General features: G+C 38.0%; 1 protein-coding gene across 1 annotated transcript in view; it reads left to right on the top strand.

Moving 5' to 3' along the window:
- lrfn1 (leucine rich repeat and fibronectin type III domain containing 1) overlaps positions 1 to 16038 on the top strand; it is a 120269-nt gene that overhangs the window by 47202 nt on the left and 57029 nt on the right. The window contains exon 2 of the mRNA XM_067595033.1: positions 13915 to 13966. The gene's annotated coding sequence lies outside the window, so the exon portion shown is untranslated. The remainder of the gene's footprint in view (positions 1 to 13914; positions 13967 to 16038) is intronic.

The raw sequence follows: 16038 nt of genomic DNA, 5'->3' as shown, positions 1-16038 counted from the left end.
CCTAACACTGTCGCAACAACTTTAGGTCTATGCAGCGAATAATGCTTTGTACAGCTGTTACTTATTTTGGCAGTGAAGGTACAATTGGCTTACCCAACGCCTACGCTTAAAATACAATACGATCCCAGTTATTGTTGTTGTACCCACCAATAACTTTTGAAACACAGCTATTAAGCAAGCTTATTATCAAGCTCTTTTCCACTTCGTAATAAAATCAACGTGGAACAATTGACCTTGGCGGAACAAAAACCCTTTCACCCCTCTCCGCCTCATTCTCATGGTGCAACAAGACATTAGAAAGCCATTTCATTGCTCTGTCTGTCACTGCTCCCAGAGCCATTAACAATCAACAATTTTTTTTTCTCAACACCCTCATCTCTTGTTCTCTGTGGTTAAAGGCAGCATAATACAAGGCTGTCTAGTTTGACTGTGTATAACTAGAATGTGCAGAAAAGCATATGGTTGTTGGTGATTTGTGGGGATGCAGTGAACTGTTACTAACCACTTTTGACCTCATTTATTCAAATACGCCCGAAGGATTTTCATGAGGCTTAAAGATGTTGTGTTTTCTTAGGAAGCTATGATTTGTAATGGTCATTGTGATTTAAATTTGTTTATACACTACACTCCATATGCATATTGATTTAAAAAATGCAACTAGCACAAATCTTAGCATGTATTTTGCCAGCTGTTACTCCAATTACAGTAAATCTGATTTTTGAGTAACCTTGATTTCTTTGGCAAAATACACTTGTTACTATATTTGCCATTTAATTTTGGATCACCATTCTCTTATGCTAACATCAAATTTGCATAGAAATAAAAATAAAATTCTGCAAGAACCAGGACTAAAGATGTCAACAGTGTAGCTAAATTAAGAGATAATCCATTGCAAGGTTAGTCTTATCTTATATTGCAACACCACAGAAAACCAAGGAAATTGCAAGAGCTTTTCAAAGGGCAAGGTATATGTACAGTACAGTATATGGTAATGCTACATATGCAGCGATTTAACGTGGAGACACATGCTTAACTGCTTTGAATTGCTACAAAGAATAGTGCTCCAGAGAAATGCATTAAGATGCCTCTGTAATTTAAAACATACAGGCCACTGGGATAACTTTGATTATGGCTTGTCATTCGTCCTCAAAAGAACCATATGGAATATATTATGTAGATGTCATGTTCATTGGTACGGTTATGTGCAGTCATGTGTTTACATGTAAAAGGTCAGTTTGGATATTCTGACATCAAACCAACAAATTATGTCCTGCTAGTCATATAGACCTAACTTTAAGGGTCCTCTAGCTTGTATATAAAGCGCTAACTAATGTAATTAGCTATGTACTCCATGGCCTTTGAAGTAATGTTCAGTTACTGCTGTAGGTTGTAAGCTAGCTAGCTGCATATGTGTATATATATATATATATATATATATACATATATATATATGTATGTATGTACCACAGTGGTTAATCTATTCTTTACACTTTTGTGCTTGTTTTGGTTTGTTTTTGAAAGGCTAAAAAAGAAAAAGAAAAGACATGAAGGCCCTCTAAACTCTTTATATATGGAGTATCGCTCTTACAACTCATGTACAGGGCTTCAACATGCTACTATATGTATTTATTAGTTTAGTGCACTTACTATTCTTAACCATAAGAATGTGTTATGACTTAATACAGTCACCTAAAATATATTATACCATGTTTTCATAAGGCAGTCTCTATAAGTCATGACTTATGGTTTTACCAATATAGATCAATTATAAGCCATTAATAAGACTTTTGGGGATGTAATTGTCATATCAATAATAAATGTTCATGAGTTTCTCACTTACTAATAAACCATCAGCAAAGGTTAGTAAATGATCTGCAATTATAAATGTAAATAAGTTAAAGGGTTTTCAAAAAAAATCTATCAAGTCTGAAGCTGTAAATGTGAATAAATAGTTAATAAATGGATTGTAGTCCAGATGCCCCGTAGCTACAAGGACAAAGGAATGGTGTCCTGAGCCAGAAAGATGTTTTACAACCTTGCAATACAACTCAATAATGACTTCCAACTGATCAATAAAACATCAGTAAATTATTTATTAAGGATTAATAATCCCATTAGAACCATTTATAAACCCTATATGCAGGTTGTTTTACTAAAAAGTGGTACCAATATACTGTATATAGAGTGGCACTGATTAGTTGATTAATTGGATCGCCAACTATTTTGATAATCAATTAAATGTCATTTCATGAGTTATTTCTTAAGAAAAATGCCAAAATTCTCTAGTTTCAGCTTCTCAAATGTGAATATTTTCTGGTTGGGCTTTGGATAACAGTGATCAAGATATTTCACCATTATAGACAAGATGGCTAATCAACAAAATGATAAACAGATGGATCAATCATAAAAATAACCATTAGTTGCAGCCCAAACTGTATATATGGTGCACTTAATATTGCTCAAAACATTCTTTTCTTCTTTCTACTAGTACTCCACCTGCACTCCAGGGCACAACATTTTGATTGACATTTCTTAGCAATTTCTTGGCAAACAATCTGTTTGACTGCAGTCCAATTTCATCCCAGCCTCTCTGCCTTTCACTGCACCTCCTCAGAAACTGGTAGATGGAGTTGAGAGCATTTGGTCAGTAATGTCGTTTACTCATGCCCATATTTCTTTTTCCTGTCCTTTAGCTTTCTCTCATTTCTATCAGGAACATATCTCATGAACTGAAACCGGCTCTACATTTTATGGAGGACTTGAAATGTAAAGAACATATGATTTTTGCCCTACACAATATCATAATGTAACATAATTTTTTTGGCGTCTTTCTGGAAGAGATAAAATCTGTATTGAAAATTCTGTTTATACACTGCACTGTACCTAAGAAACTGGATTGCTGTCAAAAAGCAAATTGGTTATTGTCTTTTTACGAGTCAACAGCAGTAAACAGTGAGTTTTTGTGGGCTTTCTATCAGGGCATTTTCCAATTTATCTTAATGGAAATCTACAGCTTTTTGCAGTGAGGACCAAGACAGGCCTGAGCTGCATCTGTATTAAATCCAACATAAGATGAGTGGCAAAGAATTTAGATTGTAAAACCCGTATATACAGAGAGAGGAGAGAATTTAAGATGCTTTAATATGATAACAGTAACACACAAGACCTCTATGTGCCTCGTATGCCCATCATATACACACATATATCTTATCAGTGGTGTCTTTTTATCCTAATCACTTTGAACCTGATGCATGCTCATGGCACATCTTCAGTGACACGTGGAAAAGGTCCACGATGAGGCACAAAATGGAATGGGCGTCCATGGCGGCTAATTCTGATTCAAGGAATTGAGAGAGCTGTGTTAAGGATGTTAGGCATTAAGGAGTTGTCTTTTTCATGGGATTATCTGCGAAGGAGGAAGTCAGTATTCAAACAGAGCTGACTGGCAAGGCAAGATCAGCTTCCATCCAAGTAGAACACTTCTTCAGGCATGCAAAACATGCAGACTTAAGTGACATAATCCCTTTCAATATCAGCGAGGATGTCAATATGCTGACATGAATGGATAGGATGCGACAGTTTTGCAGGCTTACTGTTGTTTCCGATCACAGTGTTTGCAGTGGTAGCTGGAAGGTTGCTATTATTAGCCACTGTAGTGATATAAATGTTCCTGTATACCCATTGACGCTACGATGACAAAACTTATTTAAACCATTTGTGAAATGCCCGTCTAATAAAATATCATCAGGAGAATTCCAGGCTGCGTTTTATTCTTGCACCCCAACATGGTGGCATTTATGGGGCCTGCAGATATTTAAGTAAATAATTGGACACATTCAAACACATCTCAGGGGCTAAACAAAGAATGGAGCGCTCTACACATTTGGTGCCCGAGTTCAAATGAGGCTGTGACTGTGGATCATAACAGGGCTTTTCTGGTGTTTTGTGGAAGCACTGTTTTGTCAGCATGACTAAGCAAGGCTGTCCAAGTCCAGCTAACCATGACTGTTTGAGAGAGCTATGAAAACAATTGCTTTTCAAAACAAGTGGGTTCAGGCAAATTGTTTGACATTAAACATTCAGACGTCGCTAAATGTTGAAAATGGCATTGTTTTGCTTCTTTATCGCACTGCCAAGCATTTGTAACCCTGTACCCAGTATATTGAAAATGGCATTCAGTGTTGAAAGCAACATATTTCAGGGTGTTCTTATTATATCCTATCAATAGTTGCTGCTGCAGCCATCCACTTTCTTCATGGAGCTCATTAAAGTTTCATTGTATCTCATCTCAGCTTACCTTGCCTTATCATGGACTTTGCATTCTGCTGTAGAACCTGGACATTTATAAAAATTTCAGTGATCATTTGAAGGTTTTAAATCTTTGAATATGAGAAATGTGGAACATTGAACATTTGAATGTGGAAGTTATGTATCTAAACTCCCTTTTTTATACTCATGTATTCCTGAAGCTTAAAGCATACATGAGGCAAAAATGCATGAATTCCAGTTTAATGAGTTTAAAAACAGGAAACATACTGTAATCACAGTTTGAATTAAATGAGCTACTGCAGATTTGAATAACATTTTCTATGATTAAAATTAAATGTGTTTATATTAACGCTCCACTGTATTGACACAAAAAGACAAGAATAGAAAATAAACTAAGCTTCATCGCAGGAAAACTGCCCCGTGTGTCTTCATATGAAGCCTTTGTTATAGTTTTACTCTACCCATTTAATGATAATTTGGCATTTGGACACAGTTCGCTCTGTTTCAGATATTTTGAAAATTGGAGTACTGTATCATATTTCACATCATTAGATAGGTAGTAATAAGCTGTGGGCCCATAAATGACAGCTTTGGATTTAAAATTAATCTCAAAATGCTTTTAACATTGCCTCTGCAGCAGACTTAAAAAGATATTGTTTCACTTTCCATTTTCAACCCTGACAGTGCCATAAGCTATCTCCCATCACACTTCCAGAAATGTGTTGAGTCTTTTTTTTTCTTTTTTTTTTGCAGAATGGATACATCTCAAATTAAATGGGTAGTTTGATCAGCGAAATGACTGCAGCAGGGTTTAAAATGTTTTCTTATTGTATTTCCCTGGCAGCAACATGAGAACACAGCTTTTTGGGGAAGCCATAGCCTTGGCTTTTGTTTTGCTTCTTTATATATTGAAACCTTGTCAGTAACAAAAGACATGCAGCTCTGTTTTTATGCAGGCATAAATGTAAGCAGCACAGTTCTAGTTCACATTTTGTACATTTTGCCTTTTTTGGTAATGTTGTGGCTCCAATCAAACTTGATTGTACCACAGTAGTTGAAGTGACTATGCTTTCCTCAAGCAGCTGTTTAGACTTGTTGTTGCCAAGGAGACACAATAAAACTGTTTGAAACCCTTCAACATGTAGGCTGAGGTTGTCTTTGTGCAGATCATGGGGTGCAGCAGATTTGTCACCCATTTTGTCATACAATTGTGGATGCATTTCATCAGACCACTTTTAAACTTAAAAGCAGCCGCCAAAAGCATTTTTCATGGCTTTATTTGGTAAAGACACACAGAGGCGTCTCCAAAATCACAAAAAAAACCTTTTTGTAATGTTTACTTTTCCCTCTTTCATTTTCAAATACATTTTACATCTGCTGCATTAACATTAGCATCTAAAGTTCATTAAGATGTTCATCTTAAGCAAAAGATTGAATTAATGTAATTATAATGGGTTTAATTAATGGGTGATTCTTACCCATAATGTCATGCATAACTACATACAGGATGTATGAGTTTCTTCCCTCTCAGTTGATAAAATACTTGCAGCTATCATACAGCAGCAGGAATGATACAGTACGTGTGCTCCAGCTGGAGTCACTAATTTGAGAGATGTACTGCGTGTTTTCAACGCAAAATTACACAATTACTATTATCAATGAAGGCGTCTTAATGAATTAATTCAACCATCCGACATTATGGTACCAGGCTCCACCAAAAAGTAAACCAGCTCCTGCTTTTTTCACCTCTCTGTAATCAACCACACAGATTACAAATATAGCATCCTGAACTCCATCAAAGATCTAATAAGTAGCATATAAATATACCCATATGAGGAACTGAATGCAGTTTTAAATCACAAAACTATATTAATTAACTATTAATTTGTAGTAATTTTTCCTGTAGTTCTAACCTAACAGTAAATATTTCATTGTCTTGTAAAATAACTTACCCGACTACACATCATTACACATGGAAACAACAGTGAATTTCACGGTCTCTAAAATTACATTTAAACAGGGGCATCATGTGCCCTTGGAAGAATATTTGGAACACTGTATAATCATATTTGGAGTGCTGTATATTTGTGCTTTGGGCTTTGGCAACCTCTGCACAGGAACAATGTACTCAAAGGAAAAGCCAGCCTGGATTCTCCTTGCAGACCATTAGGAAACAGTCTGCTGCTTTTAAAGAGGATGAATGCAGCTGACATGGTCTGCCATTACAGAACCTTCTCCCAGCCCAGCCTGCTGATGATACTGAATATTTCTGCATCCATTTTTGTGAAACGTGGCGCAAACATGAGTATAAAGTATAAACCAGGGATGCAATCATACCATTTTCCATGCCGTTCCGTTTTTATGCAACCCAGCTCAATCTTGAAGAGAGGTTAGAAACAAACTCATGTTTCGCTCTGATAGCCAAAATTGGATGAAATTTGTTGGCCACACCCATCTATCCTTTAACCATTAGTCTGTTCCCAGTTGCACTGAAATAAATCCCGATAGTGTGCTTTTTCCAGTGTATTGAGCAAAAAGAGCAGAGGTTAGGGGTGGACGGATTGGTATCTTAAGTATTGATTCTACTGTCAGTGGAGTATTATGTTGAATATCGATACTAGCATCACTAAGATCAATACAAAAAACAGATCATGTTCACATTCATATCACTTTGGGAGCATTAAACTATTCTTAGTGCATTTACCGTTTGCTTCTCTGCTGCTGTTGTGTCCATGCCTGATAGAATATTCACACAATAACAATTTTTTGTTATTTACCATTAAAATGTCCTGTTTTTCAGTGTGCATGTAATTAAGTAATTAGTAGAGAATAGCAATAAGAAATACTTAATTTTTGGCAAATCATTCAGTGATAAATGTGTTCAGTAGTAGCCTATAAATGATAAATTCACCTCAAACTGTGACACATGGCTCCCCTCTACATGATGGTAGTCACTCCTACCAGAAAAAAGGTCAAAAAGTGAAATTGAGCATCTTGTGCAGCCATTCCTTTAGTGAGATATTGGAAAAGTTGCTTACATGGGTTTTACACTCTCAGAGACCTCTATCAATAATATCTGGACGATCAATACAACCATTAAAGACTCTGCAGTCAAAGTAGCCATTAATACAGTCAGTCAATTGTTTACGTCCGCATTAATAAGTAACTCTGTTCTGGTTTAGGGATGAGTACGGTAGAGATGGAGTAAGAAATGCGATGATGCAAACATTGTACCTTGTACTGTGGATGTGGGCAGCCAGAAGTTGCTGTGTTAAAGAAAACCCATCCTTCTTGCATAGTATCTCTCATACCTCCTGATTATTTATGTGGTATGGGTAAATATGCTGAGCATGGCTAAGTGTATAAATAGCAGTATGGACATCATCAGAGGCTTCAGCTCACAAGGGGGAAAGGAGGAGGAGAAAGAGCTTACTACCAGAGCACCAGATCATGAGCAACAGAGACGATCCTCCCCTGACTTATCAAGAACGCAGGGAAGCTGTGAGCCCTTGCACGCTCGTAGTCTGCATATTGGAGGCTCACGGGTAACCCTGCTGACCTCTGTGGCCAGTGGTGCACAACTATGTGTTGTGCTTATTGCATAATTATTCATATGAGATGACTAAAGCATTATTCAATTACCATATTCCCCTTGGTTCACTGACTTATATATGTGGGACATGGTTTAGGGTAACACAGACTTGCAAATGTTTTTTTTTTTTATTAAAAATAGCTGCACAACCAGAGCAATTATTAGAGCGTATATTATTTGATGATTCTCTCAGGCAACTTGTATTATCGCTCAGTGTCACCATGGTCACTATCTGCACCACGACATGATTTCCTTCCTAACAAAGGAGTCACAACATCCTAGTCATAGTAAATATACAGTAGTAAAACATCAGTGCAATTTTCTCCTCATCATTTCCCACTTCCGCCACCGCCATTATCTCTGTGTACTTATGTGTTCCAGCTCTCTGCAGTGCAGCCCACAGCACAGGCCTCTACTTTGCCTTGGGTCGCTGCCTTTGTCTGGGGCGCTCTCATCTCTGGTGGTCACATTGGCCACCCTGGAGGTACTGGTAATGGTCAGCGTGCCAACTGTGTGGGCACACTAAGAGAACCATACACCAATCAGCCACAACATTAAAACCACTGACAGGTGAAATGAATAACATTGATTATATCATTACAATGGCACGTGTCAAGGGGTGGGATATATTAGGCAGCAAGTGAACAGTCAGTTCTTGAAGTTGATGTGTTGGAAGGAGGAAAAATGGGCAAACCTAAGGTTCTGAGTGACTTTGACAGGGGCCAAATTGTAATGGCAAGACGACTGGGTCAGAGCATCTCCAAAACGGCAGGTCTTGTGGGGTGTTCCCGTTATGTAGTCATCGGTACCTATCAAAAGTGGTCCAAGGAAGGACAGCCGGTGAACTGGTGACAGGGTCACGGGCGTTGAAGTCTCATTGATGCTGTCTGTTAAATTACACTCAGCGGAGGCAGCAGTGTAACAGCAGCTGTGATGGAAATCACAACATGCTTAACATGCACGACAGAGGCAGCGCCGCAGTCAAGCCATCAGTTAAGCATGCAGCTTATTAGAGCAGGTATATCTCGCATCCTTTCTCACCATGTCACTTCTTGTTTTGTATTCAGCAGCGATTGCTTCAAGGGAGGGGGGTTAAACAGACAGAATAACCAGGCTGTACTTAGACTCATAAGCTAGTCTATCACCACTATTCACAATTCATCCGACCGGTTAAGTTCACCAAAGCCCAAGATCAAATTTGTGTTTATTTGTTTTTATTGAGGGTTTTATAATAGCATTGTGGGTCCTAGCCTCAAAATGTTTATTTTAGCCTCGTGGCAAGTCAGGCAGAGTAATAGAGAAGTGGATGTGCTGTGTGCCTAGCATTTTCACCCAGGGTTTATACGCCGCTATAGAAAGGCCCTGTAGCAGGTTCTTTTTCACTCTTCATTAGGAATTCTAGAGGGTGTTTCCACTGTTGAGGTGATAATGTTTCTATGAACATTGCTGGCCTAGAGTCACAAACCAAAGATGAACAGGTAGTGCAAAAATACAGAAAATGGCATTTTTCTGTTTCAGTATGAAACTATTAGTTTCTGTTGAATGCTCACATGCAAAACCCTTCAGTAAAAAAAAAAAACAAAAAAAAAACTGTGAAACATCCATTTTGTCGCTATGTGGAGACACATAATCCAAGCTTACAGTTATCCAAGCTCCTGCCTCATCCTGTGTACTGGAGCTCTGAAGTCCTGAAACACCAAACAAATAGCTGTTTGTCCTTGAGGGTGGCTGCAAATGAGAAGCCTTGGTTGCCACACGGGGTTTAGAAAAGCAGGGAAAAGCAAACCACCGACCTGACAGCTGCAGTTTTAGTATCTAATGAATCATCAATCATGTATAAATTATCAGTCTTATATATTATAATTACGATATAATAGACTTCATGTTATAGATGTAAGTCTGTCTAAAGCTGTCATACATTACCAGTCAATTAATTGATCTGTCAAGGGATAATTAATTTAAAAAAAAATTCCAAACATTTTCTGTTTCCAGCTTCTTAAATGTGGGGATTTTATTATTTTCTTTGTCATATGTGATAATGAACTCAATATCTTTTATATTTTGGACTGATGGTGGAATAAAACATTACATCACATAATTTGAACATTTCATCTTGGGCTCAGGGAAATAATAATGGGCATTTTGTCCCTTTTTTTGACATTTTATATCCAAAATAATGAATTTATTAATCAAGAAAATAACTAGCAGATTCACTGATAATGAAAATAATTATTAATTGCTGGCCTATATGCTTTTATACTGTATGCTTTTTTATGCTTCAAATGAGGGCATGGCTAGAAGCAGTACGTGAGTCTATTGACATTTGATCTTTGAAGGATGTTTTGACGCAAAACCGCTTTTGTTTTCCAGAATGGAGCCTTTCCCTACCTTTCCACAAAACACACCATCCAAAAAACAGCATTTTTAATTAGAAAAATAACAATAATTATACTGTAGAGTAAAGAATCTTCTCATTGATCCAGCCACTGTGTCACTCAAGAGTTAGTCTGCATGTGCGTGCAGCGGCTGTGTTTGATGTGACTGCGTGGGAGTTTGATGAGTAGATGAAGGGGCAGTTAGCATGCACTCACAATATGTAAGTTTACAGCCAAAGGAGCATGAATAGCTCTGCTGATATTTGCAGCAAGGAATGTGTGTACAGTGTGTATTAATCAATTCCTCAGTGTTTGGATGCTTCAGAGAACATGAACAAAGGATGGATGTCACAGAGAAGTGTGGCATGCGTGAAATTACACTTCTCACATCACTCTCTTAGGTCAATCACAAAGCTGGCCATGGGACGTTACACAATGACATCCTTAGAAAAAAAGAAACTGAGAAAATACTAGAGAAACACAAGAGAAGATTTCAGATTTAGCTTAATGTTTGGAATGTGACCCACATGTCAAGGGCGATCTTGCAGTTTGAAAGAGAGTTGTGAACATGACACTAGAAAGATGGTCTCTTTTGGATGTAATGGATGGCTACTGAGCAACCTTTTGAAGGTTGCTCTCAATGTCAGGGTCTTTTATAGAGGCCTTGTTTACTCTTAGCAGAAGTGAGAGTTTGGGTCGGTAAATACGTCTTGCTTGGACAAACACCCTGTATTGCTGTGGCTGGGACTGATAAAACTGACTGTTGAGATCCTAATCAAGATTGCTGCTTTGGCAATTAAATTTGACAGAGGAGAATCAGAGCTATTCCCCTGTTGTCATTATTCCTGAAAAAGAAAAAAAAAGTGGAAAGTGGTCTCTTTTTTCATCTACAAAAGCTTCAATTAACTGTGATGGCTCCATGTGCTCCTCTTAGTTGTGGTGTGGGCACACAGGGAGGAAATTGTGGCTCCCTTGAATTGTCTTAGTCTATATACAGTATTGCAGCAGTTTAAATGATATTCAAGAAGTTTGTGCATGTCCTCTGATAACTATTTACACATGACTTGTTTTATTTGGTTCAACCTGATCCGAGTTTTGTACATATGAGGTTGATGCTAACTGTTGTGTGCATAAAATCATTGCACCAGAAATGCCTGAAAATAGTCTTGTTTGCATGTGGATTGATGCTCACATTCATGTACAGTATTTATGTGCTCCCCGCTGGTTAAAACACCAGAGAAAATAATTCTGTAAATGCAGTTAAGTGCAGCATGAAATAAAGTCAGTCACTCGAATAAAATTTAGGTTTTTCTGTGTTAACCTTAAAGGGGCTATAATCACCATTTTTATAATAACAATGTGTGAAATGACAGTGTGTATGTGATAAACCTATGGAGAATGATGACCCAACAGCTCCCCTCAGCTTTATAGAGCTTTATAGCAAGTTTCAGCTCATTGTTTTGCAGTCTGGCTGCAAATTTACTGTTTTGGTTCACTCTCATTGCTCTCATTGCGTTGTTTTCAGCTGCAGCAGGCAGCTGTTTTAAGTCAGACAAAAGTCTATAAATCCACTGTACTCTACCTCCTCAGTGGCAACAGCAAACAAACATAAATAGAGATTAGCTTGGGAATGTAGTCAAGCATTTTGCAGCTTAAAAGTCAGATATTTCCCTCAGGAGTTGGTAGAGACCAAAAACAGAGCTAAAAGAGATTGAACATTGGACTTAAATTTGCCAGGTGGACAGAAACATGGCTCCAAATGCATTATAAAGTTGCTCTTTAGCTGTTGGAAGTGTAAATGAGAAACTGTTTGCTAACAATATGTTAATGTTATGTTCACAATTTGTTTCCAAGTTATTGCAGATTTAATGGCTGACTGAAATGTCAGTTAGAGCTTCTTTATCTTATGTAGTCTGATCAGAGCTGAAACAATCAGTCAGTTAATCAAAGAAAATATTATAATATATAAAATATAAATATAAAAAAATATAATAATTTTAATAACCCATTAAACTGTTAATGTTTTGTTGAGTTTTGGACGGTTGGTCAGAACATATGAACAAGTCAGTTTGGGCTCTGGGAAATTGTGATGGGCATTTTCACTTTCTTTTTTTGACATTGCATGAAACAATAAATCAGTTAATTGAGAAAGCAGATTAATCACTAATGAAAATAATGCATCCCTAAATTTGATGCATTTCCGAGTGAAACGGAATATGTCGGCTTGTCAAATCTTTTATCAGTTCGATTGGGATTGATATAGAGTAGGCTTTGCTCAGTGAGTCTCTGGAGAATCACAGAGATACAAAGCTGTAGAGGACTGTTGGCCACCGCCCACATCTCACTCAGCCATGTTCTCAGATCAGCAGGTGGAGGATGAGGGTAAAATAAATAAACTGAACTGCCGCCACGCTCTTTTGGAGATATATAAAAGGTTTTTGCCACCTGACAAACACACACCTCTAGCCCCCGATATCACTCTGCTACTGTGGCTACAACAACCCATTGTCAATTGTGGTTTTACATGATGGGTGGGGTTCGGCAGTGGCCCCACATCACTTTTGATAGGATATATTTATGTTTAAGGGCTCATCTTGCACCCTGAGGCATAAACATAAATATATCCTATCAAATGTGATGTAGGGCCACTGCCGAACCCCACCCATGTTTCATGTTTTTCATGATGATAGAGCAGAACATAAAGAGATAGCAGAACAATAAATGCAGGATGAGACATATTTTTTCTTTCACCGGTTCTTTTATTAAATACTAAGTACAATAGTGTGTCCTTTCTTGGAATGATACAGACCAGTGATGACAAATTACACTGTAGGTGTCATACCACTTAAAGTCACTCACCTGTAAAACCTGCTATACACCCTGGCCTTTTACTTTAAAGACGGTACATGTCAATGTTTATCAGCAGTGTGAAAGGTTGGTTTGCAAGTTTAACACACGACAGCAGAATCAGTACAGCTGTCACTAATGAACTATAAAGGTGGGGCTAATTAAAAGTAATGATCTGTGGTGGGTTGTCTGTGTACCACCCACGTACGCTTCAACTCTGTGGTCAATGTGGACGCTGTTGTAGTATTGGACTGCATGTAATTGAAATATATTTCCACATTTTATCAGCTCTAATTGACATATCATATTTGAAAATAGTTTTACAGTCACCTATGATGTCAGACAGTATTGAATCTGTTATCTTTGTCAAACTTTAAATGCACAAGAATCTTTTGGTGACAAACTAACAATATAGTTTATAATGACTGCTTCAATGGTACAAGGATAACAGTCCATTATTTATTGCACAACACAAAGAGGAAGTGTGGACAATACATATTCTATATTCAGCAGTGAGTATTCATAGAAATCATTCATTGCATTCAGGATAGTGCTCCAGCGTACAGTCCAAGGTTCATTGATATTCGTTGATATTTCTGCTTGAATTTCTCCTGTTTTAAATTTCATCTAGAAGAGAGGAGAGGCTTTGGGCAGATTGTTCTACTGCTACAGAAGTATCAAATCATTTGTATTGAATCTGGGATGGAATCAAAGATTGAAATATAAATTGAAGCTTTTTATGATTCTGACACTATTACAACTGTTGCCGTATGGCCCCCAATGTTATTTGTGCTTGCACATTAAGGTGTGACCGTTTATTTCTCTCTGCAGGCTGCTTTGAAGTGAACCCTGTGAGGAGCATCCGAAACGACAGGATATTCTGGTGAGTTCCCAAATTGAAATTAAAACCCTTTTCACATTTACATAATGTACTACCACACATAACCTGTCCAGACTGTGAAAATGAACAGAAAGTAATGGGGCAAAGGAACAGGTGGGAAAGGCTTTGATAACAATATGCTGAATAACTGATGTCTCCCTCCTCTGACTGCATTGATGACTGAATTTTTGTTCCACAGGGTCAGTATGTTTGACACACAATACAGGCGTGTTCTCACTACATTAAACACAAAGCCAACCCCTACAGTTTCTTTCCTTTTTCTCCCACATATATTAAGTCAAATGGAGACACAGAGGACAGCAAAAAACACAGCATCTTGTTCCTTCCCCCCCTCTTTGTCACATGCAGATTTAACCACATGTTCACGTACAGACAGAGAGAGAGAGAGAGAGAGAGAGATAGAGAGAGAGAGAGAGAGAGAGAGAGAGCTTCTGCAGAGTAACACTGTTAGCTATCCTCTCACATATGCAGGGTTGGGTTGGCGCCACGGCTGTTTGCCTCATAGCCTGCGCAATGGGAGTCGGCTCCATTATCAGAGCTGCTGCCTCGCCACCCTGCAGCAAACCCAGCATCCTCTGCTCCTGCAGATTTAATTTCTTATCTCAATAGGGAAAACAGCCCCTCTGATGAACAGCAGAAAACACCCTGGGCTGCTGCGAACACGGATTGAGAATACATACAATAGATGGTTTGATAAACTTGTGAACGTGCACAGTGCTGATATTGTTATAGATGTTCAAGGGAATTTGTGTTATACTGTACTGTAAATAGTGATTCAGGGAAGGGACACTCTTTTCACCATTAATGCAGAGCTGAAGCAATTATTTATGGAGCTGCCATCAAGGACATCAAACAGGATCCCTAGCAGGTGAATGTCTGTAATGTGCTGCTGTTGTTGTGTGCTCCACATTCTGGGACAAACCAAGTTGTGCCTATGTTAGTGTTTGCAGATAGATAAAGGAAGCTCTTCAGCTGCTCTACTCTCACATGACTTAAACTCAGCATGAACCGGTGCCACATGTGTGTTCCTCTTGTTAAAAGTCTTACAAGAGCACATTATCACCTCTCAGAGAATAGAGCAGCTGGATATCCTTAATGACATGTTTTCATAAATGTGTTTGTGCAAAAAAAAAAAAATTAGTCAAGCCTCGTGCTGTGGGTTACTTTGGGTTTTTTTCTCCTATTGTTTTCTCATTTGCTTTACTTTTGACAAACCACATTTTTTCCTTTTTTTGCTCCTTTCGGTAAGAAGTCGGAGTCTGTAATGGAACAGAAGGTTTTGACTTGTTGTGGCTTTTCCAGCTCTTTCCAAACAACTTCATCAATGTCATGAAAAGCCATACAGTGGTAATTGTGTGTCAACTTTCCCAGGCCCTAAAACAAAAGTTATTATATGAGCACAAAGAAGTTATGTAACATGATCTACCCTGGCTAAATTACTTTTCTTGTGTTTCAAAGTAATCATGAGGTACAATAGGACTGCACTTACTCATAGTAGTGCAATCTTATCTGAAAGACACCATGTTCAAGAACATACGGGAGACATCAACACAGGACAGGAAAGGCTGCTAAACGTTGCAGATATTGAACGTGATCATTTTCAAGGGGCTGGAGTTTACATAATGTGGTGCTGTGAGAGGACATTGATTTTTCTTGCTTTGAACTGGCAGTCCTGCAGGATGCTTTTCTGCACTAGGGGAGTGTCTGGCTTCAGCATTGCAAGGGGGAAGCAGAAATTGGCTTTATCAGTAATTTGGCAATGAGTTAAAACAGAAAATTAATAGTCCCTTAATTTCTCAACTATAAATAAATACATCTTTAATGAAATGAGCAGAAAATTATCAATGATGATGGGATGTGTTGAATATCTTAAGATTCTTTGAAACAGATTCTTTAGATTTTTTTTATTACTCTGTAGCCATCCAGTGGGTTTTTTCGAAAGCACTTTCAAATTAAACACAAACATTGATGATGTGGTCATGAGAGTATTCACTTCCACATCTACTTTGAAAAGGTGACTTAGGTCTCTTTTGGTGGGGTGCTGACTGCAGGAA

The sequence above is a fragment of the Thunnus thynnus genome, chromosome 7 (genome assembly GCF_963924715.1).
Source record: "Thunnus thynnus chromosome 7, fThuThy2.1, whole genome shotgun sequence".
In the NCBI taxonomy this organism is placed as follows: domain Eukaryota; kingdom Metazoa; phylum Chordata; class Actinopteri; order Scombriformes; family Scombridae; genus Thunnus; species Thunnus thynnus.
The sequence above is the reverse complement of the archived record's forward strand: the minus strand, read 5'-3'. Positions and strand labels throughout refer to the sequence as shown.